The sequence below is a fragment of the Myotis davidii genome, unplaced genomic scaffold (assembly GCF_000327345.1).
Source record: "Myotis davidii unplaced genomic scaffold, ASM32734v1 scaffold1275, whole genome shotgun sequence".
Taxonomy (NCBI): domain Eukaryota; kingdom Metazoa; phylum Chordata; class Mammalia; order Chiroptera; family Vespertilionidae; genus Myotis; species Myotis davidii.
The window spans coordinates 358,716-365,605 of record NW_006286483.1 but is presented as its reverse complement, the minus strand read 5'-3'; positions in this window follow the sequence as shown (position 1 = coordinate 365,605).

Genomic DNA, 6,890 nt, shown 5'->3' with positions numbered 1-6,890 from the left:
GGTGGGAAAAAAGAGTTACTAATGTAATAATCTGAACAATAAAGATTTAATTTAAAAAAAAAAAGAAAAAAGAAATGCACTGAAACATTATGCACAGTATTCAGGGTTGTGTGATTGCTCCTGATTTTCAGTTTCCCCTTTTTATCATTTCAGTTTTATAATCTATCTAAAATGCATATGCTTCTTTTAAAAAGGTATTTTAGAATCATCTGAAGAAACAAAATAAATAAAGCTCTCTGACTTCAGAAGTTAACTATGCTTTTTCTTTTTTACCTCTGTGCAGACTTGTGTGAACAGATCTGGTCTTCATTTTATTGGGGAAAGTAGATTGTGTGTGTGTGTGTGTGTGTTGTACATTTATGTCTAACCAGATACTAGTGGAAATAACTTTTTATGAATGTGAAGTTGGATGTTTTAATGAGAGCAACTTAATCTAAACAACGTTGGCATCACCTAACATTCACAGAATGTCGCTTCATCCACTCATATTATCTTTTTGAGGAATAGACCACAGACCAATATATGAAAACATAAACATGCATTAGATGACAATACATTTCAGTTCTTTTTCTTAATCTTAAAAAACAATACAAAAATAGCTGCAAGCTCTTTCTGCATTTTCCCTTTGACATTTGTTAGATTTTTGTAAGGCTCAAGCCTGTGTTGAAGTATGGTAGCAATCATCTCAGGTAGAAACTATAGTTTAACTTTAACCCTGCTGTTTGGCTTCTGTACTTATTTGCTTTGTTTAACAATAGAAAAGTTATTTTGATTTTCTGAGTTATATAAATCATCCCATTCAATTAAATACCCTAACTGTAATTTAGATAACATGCTTAATTCTGCTTCTGTAATCTGCTTTTTTGCGAACCGGGTGCCTCATTCCAAACCCTGGGATGTAACCAATACCTTTGTGATATTTGCCTATATAAGTCTGGTATTGGGGCTGGGGCAGGCACTAGGAGATTTGAGAAAGCAAAATGGCCCCTCATAGTCCGGATTGCAATAAGTGTGAAACTTTAATTCGACTTCTTGAGGCGTCCTTCTGTGATTCGCGGGGTACATTACAACAGTGTTCTCCAGTTAACCCTATCACTTTTAAATTCTTCCTGTCTCTCACAGCCCTCCCCTCTTCTCCCTGTTGTCACTGACCTGGGGGGGGGGGCCCTCATTGGCACTGGGACCACTGCAATAACCCTCCCACTGGCCTCCTCACTTCCAGCCTTTTGTGCCTTTCTTCTACCCCTGGGGGGATTAGGAAGCATCTCTCCACAAAATACACTGAACATGTGTGGAAAATTGATTGACTCACTATTCAAGGAGAGAAGCAGTACGATGGTAAAGTTGGCTGAGCGGGCATCTTGAGAAACTGGCTATGTGGAGACATTTATAAAGGAATCAAGTTCCCAGGTTAGATAAAAATCAAGTTCCCAGGTTAGATTAAAAAAAAAAAAACTGGTTCATGCCTTACAAGATGATACAAAGCCATAACACTTAGGGACAGCTCTTCTCCTGGGCAGAAAGCATTTGCATCTCTACAGACAAGATCTGCAGTGGGGCTCCTTCATACCTAACTCCCAGGCTAACTTGCCCCAGAAAGGCCCTGCGCCCTTCCCGTTTCCAGGGCTTCCAGGGCAGATGGCAGGCTTTCCCCCGCCCCTGTCCTTTCTTCTTGCGTGTTCATTTTTGACATCTCCCTCGTCTGCAGGTATCAAAAGGCAGCAATCAATAGATTTGTCATGCTAGAGCAATATTCACTGGTTCCAAAATGAGTATTTCTGGCATGAGAGGACAATTTATGATCATCTACAGCATGTCTTTTATGACACAATTTTAATAGGGTTTTCATTGCTTTTTCATTTAAGAAAATGAATTTTGTGACTTTTTAACATTTAAAGTAAACTGGGTTCCTGGACCCAATTCCACCGTGGAAGGGGGGTTCCCCATGCCCACAAACAATTCTCAAGCAGCAGCGATGGCTGAGAATTAAACTCAATTCAGATACTATCTGCCATCAGATTCCACAGGTTCAGGGGTCCAATCCTACAAGACTGTTCCTCCTCTGCCCATCCCCCAAAACACACACTTCAGATGCAAGTGCAGGCTGCCTGTTCTGACCAACTGGCCACAGATTGGAGGTCCCAAGGCCACTAACTCAGAATGCCAATTGCAAGTCCAGGTTATTACCTGCATTTCTAACTGATTGGCTATAAACCACAGGTTCCCACAACCTTTTGGGTTCCATTCATTTGCTGGAATGGCTCAGAGAAGCATGTTACTTACTAGGTCACAAAACAGCTAGATGAAAGATGCACAGGGAAAGGTATGTGGGAAGGAGCCCAAAGTTTCCAAGCCTGATCCAGGTACTCCACTCTCCACGCATCTCCAGGAGTTCATGAACCTGGAAGCTCTCGTAGTCCCATCCTCTTGGGTGTTACAGAAGCTTCATTAGTAGTCACAATGGATGAAATCATTAGCCTTTAGTGTTTGATCCACCCTCCAGCCCCTCTCCCTTCCCTGGAGCATATGGGGAAGTGGGACAAAGTTCCAACCCTCCAATCCCTGGGTTGTTTCCATTAGCAACCAGCCTTATCCTTAGGTCCTTTCAAAATTCACCTCATTAACATCACAAAAGACACCTTTTTCACTCTCAACACTTAGGAAATTCCAAGAATTCCAGGAGCTGTAAGTCAGGAATTGTGAACAAAGACCAAATATGTATGAGAAACATATATTTGGTTATCTGAATGACCAAATACATATTTCTTATAAAACACAATATTGTAGTCTACCCTTGGTCTTCAAACACAGATTCTTTACAACAAAACAATCATAAAAGTCAAAAGGTATAGGCATGTAACTAGAATAGCAGTCATTAACCAACCAGTTCATCATCAGATACAAAAATGTCTCCCAGGGTAAGGGTACAGTGTTAGGTCTGATCAAATAATTGGATCCATAACCCCTCCCTGGGAACTGACCTTTAGACCACTCCACAACCAACATTCCCTTTCACTTAGATCACATTCTAATTGCTAAGACTGTTAGGGGCAAAAATAGAATACTGGGGACTAGCTTTGGTAATGGGAAATATTAATCTCTAGAGGCCCAGTGCACAAATTTGTGCACGGGTGGGGTCCCTCGGGATGGCCTGTGGGGATCAGGCCCCAGCTCGCAACCCCAGCCTCCCAGCTCTGCCTGGCACCACTTTGGCCTGGCATTGCCCCCTCACCTGCTCCACCATCCCATGTATGGGGTGATCGATTGAGGCCTCAGGGCCTGGGAGCCAGGTGGTGGTCCTGCCCCCTGCTGCTGCCACTAGTCGCCATCTGCAGGGCAATTGGGTCCCCACTTGCACCCACCTTGGCCTGGCACTGCCTGCTCACCTGCTCCACATCCTGCCATAGTCCCGCTCCCGTCGGGGCCCATCAGGGCTGGCAGTGCCTCCACTGCCATCCACTGCCAGTGTTGCATCACCAGCACCGCATTGCCAACACCTGCCATGTTCCATGCTGCTCCCTAGTGGTCAGCACATGTCATAGCGAGTGGTCAAACTCACGCTCGAACTCCTGGTCCAGGGCACTATTTGCTTATTAGGATTTATTATATAGGACTAGAGGCCCAGTGTACAAAATTCATGCACAGAATTGGGGGGGTCCCTCAGCCCACCCTGCACCCTCTCGCAATCTGGGACCACTGGCTCCTAACCATTCGCCTGCCTTCCTGATTGCCCTTAACCGCCTCTGCCTCAGCCCTTGCATCTGGGACCCAGGCTTCCCTCCCTCTGGCTGGCTGCAGGCACCCAGGACCTTGGGCAGCTTCACCCAGGCCTGAACTTTGTCAGGAAGGACATCTGGAATGACATCCGGAAGATATCTGGTCTATCTGGTCTAATTAGCATATTACCCTTTTAATAGTATAGATGCTCTGTTAACATGATTGCCTGGTGTTGGTTAAAGAAAGGACATTCTGATCTGGCTGGGAATTGTATGCCCCCAGGACCTGGGAGTCAAACTTGGACCTGGGAATCAACCTTGGAACCATTCTCATTCAAAAACTACCTATTATCATGGAAAGATTAACAACACCGTTGGCCAAACAATGGAGTCCCACCGTAGCCTTTTACTTCCCCATGCTTGTAATCCTTATTTCTCCTGTAATCCTTGCTTATCGTACCTAATAGACAAACATGTAAATTGACCATACCTTCGCTACATTAACCAGCCAATCAAGAGAGTATGCAAATTAAACCAACAAAGATGGTGGTTAATTTGCATACGTAGGCTCCAAGCAGCAGAGTGAAGCCTGATGGCCCCTGGGCCAGAGCAGCAAAGCCTGATGGCTCTGGGCCGGCTCCAGCCGGAACCCTGCCAGAGCAAAGGCCTGGGTCCCGGGTGCCAGAAACAAACCAGTGCCAGCAGCCAAGGGAAGGGAAGGCCTATTGCACAAATTTCTTCGTGCAACTGGCCTTTAGTCTATATATATAAAAAGCCAGTGACTGGAATGCCGGAACAAATAAACAACCGGAACCGGTTACTATGATGCCCAGCGAACCGGCCCGATTGGGGACAGGGGGCCAGCTGGCCAAAATCCCATGGCCCCTGATCCCACCCAATTGGGGGCGGGACTGGCCAGCCAACCTCCTTCAGCCCCTCCCCCCAGCCAGCCCCACCCTCGATGGGCCCCCACCACTCTGATCAGCCTGCAGCTCCTCCCCCAAGCTGGCCACACCCCTGATTGCCCCCACCCTACATTGAATGGGGGGGAGAGGCGAGCAGGAGTCAGTGGCTGTGGGAGGTTGGCCGGCCAGCCCCACACCCGATCGGTGGGGGGGGGCCCAGTTGGTGGGCGGAGCTGGTTGGTGAAAGGGACAATGGGCCAATTGGGGTGGTGGGGGCTGATTGGAAGTAGGGCCAGCCATGGGGAGGGACTTTGGGCAATGGGACAGCAGCCCTGCCCCCTATTGGGGAGGGAGGGCAATCAGGGGTGGGGCTGGCTGGGGAGAGGGGCGTCAGGCCAATCGGGGTGGTGGGGGCCCATCAGGGGCGGGCTAGCCAGCCCACCTCCTGCAGCCCCTTCCCACAGTCACCCCCATCCCGAATCAGCCCCCCCACCCCAATCAGGGGCAGGACCAGCCTGGCCCTGATCAGGCCCCAATAAGGGTGGGCCAGCCAGCCAACCTCCTGACATCTCCTCCTGACAGGCCTGGCCCAGATCTGCCCTGATTGGGGCCAGACCAGCCGGACCCCACCTGTGCACAAATTTGTGCACTAGGCCTCTAGTCAACCTGTACCGATGCACAACTGATGACTACTAGCATGGCAAGGCATCTTTACCATCCCCCATCTCTGGACTGTTCCTCTTCCATCTTGCCAGCATGTTGCTTGGGGCCATTGCTATTTGGGACTAGAGTAGTTGTCTGTCTGCAGCCACAGGTAGAGGGTGAGCAGTTCCTCTCTCAGATTCATTGTTGCAGGAATCCACACAGGCTTGGAGAAGTTTTATGGAAATACACATGCATATCCTTGACCAAAGGTTAATAAAGGGACCCTTCCATAAACCAGACTTGGGATTTTTTCATTTTAACCAAACCATTTTCCTTTGGCTTATTCTGACACCAGTATAATTACATGGGTGTCTTGCCATCAGCACTACAAGTGAAAAAATTTTTAAGTGATGAAGGCTTGATATAGTAGTTTACTTACAGGTTGTTTCTCCACTATCCCCCTTTTTTTGTTTTAACATGCAAGGGGGACAATTTTTTGCTTCCTATACAATATTTTGGCTTCTGAAAAATCCTGCAATGCTGCCGGGAGCCGGTCCATCCTTGCTGCTTGACACAGTCACTGCAGGGAAGAAACATTTGCACAGCATATGTTTCAAGGGACCTGGCATATATGGCATACTGTTCTTAATATGTTTGCTCACCTTATTGGCACTATGTGTTTTAACCAAGGTCACCTCTGCAAGAAAGGTTGTTTCCCCAGGTAGGGATTTTCCCCTGAAGCTAGGGGGTGGGAGGTGGGGAATAAAACCCCTTAACTAAGTGCTAGGTGGGTAGTTAGTTAATCACTTTAACTACAAACAATCATGCTTAAGCTACAGAATCTTTACTCCCTGGAATGGAGATAAGAAACGCTCTAAGCTTTGCAGTAGAGATTGACAGGATTAAAATCAACTGGTATAAATACAGATGTAACAAAACAACAGGACACAGAACCTAGACACAGAACCTAGAGACAGAATCTAGAGACGGAACATGGCAAAAGATCCTGGACAGAAACTGGCAACAGAACCTAGAGACAAAACCTAGCGAGAGAACCTGGCTACAGAACCTGGATAGAACATGGCAAGAGAACCTGACTAGAACCTGGTGACTGTTTTTTGGCACTGAAGCAAGCAAGCCTCGTGTTCGCTTCAAGCTGCCTGGCTGCCGGCCGCCATCTTGGCTGGAAGTTAATTTGCATATCGCCCTGATTAGCCAATGGGAAGGGTAGTGGAGGTATGGCTAATTGCCATGTTTCTCTTTTATTAGATAGGATATATATACTAGTACACACACATATGTGCACCGGGCCTCTAGTATTTTAAATAAAATACAAGACATATTTAATTAATAGATTCAATTATGTCTTCTAGATTTTTCATATGAGGCAAACGTAGATTGCTATCCCAGCATTTTGTCATTTTAAAATACCTAGATATTTCATAAATTTTTGTTTTTTAATTCAGTAAACTCCAAAGTTATAAGTTACCAAAGACTTTGGAAGCAGGCCTGTAGCCCTTTGAATTTTACAACTGCCACATTCTTCCTTAGAGATAACATCTAAAGTTACTGCTGTGAGGTTTTCCACTTTTACAGGGAGAAGAGCAACTGGACCCCCACCATC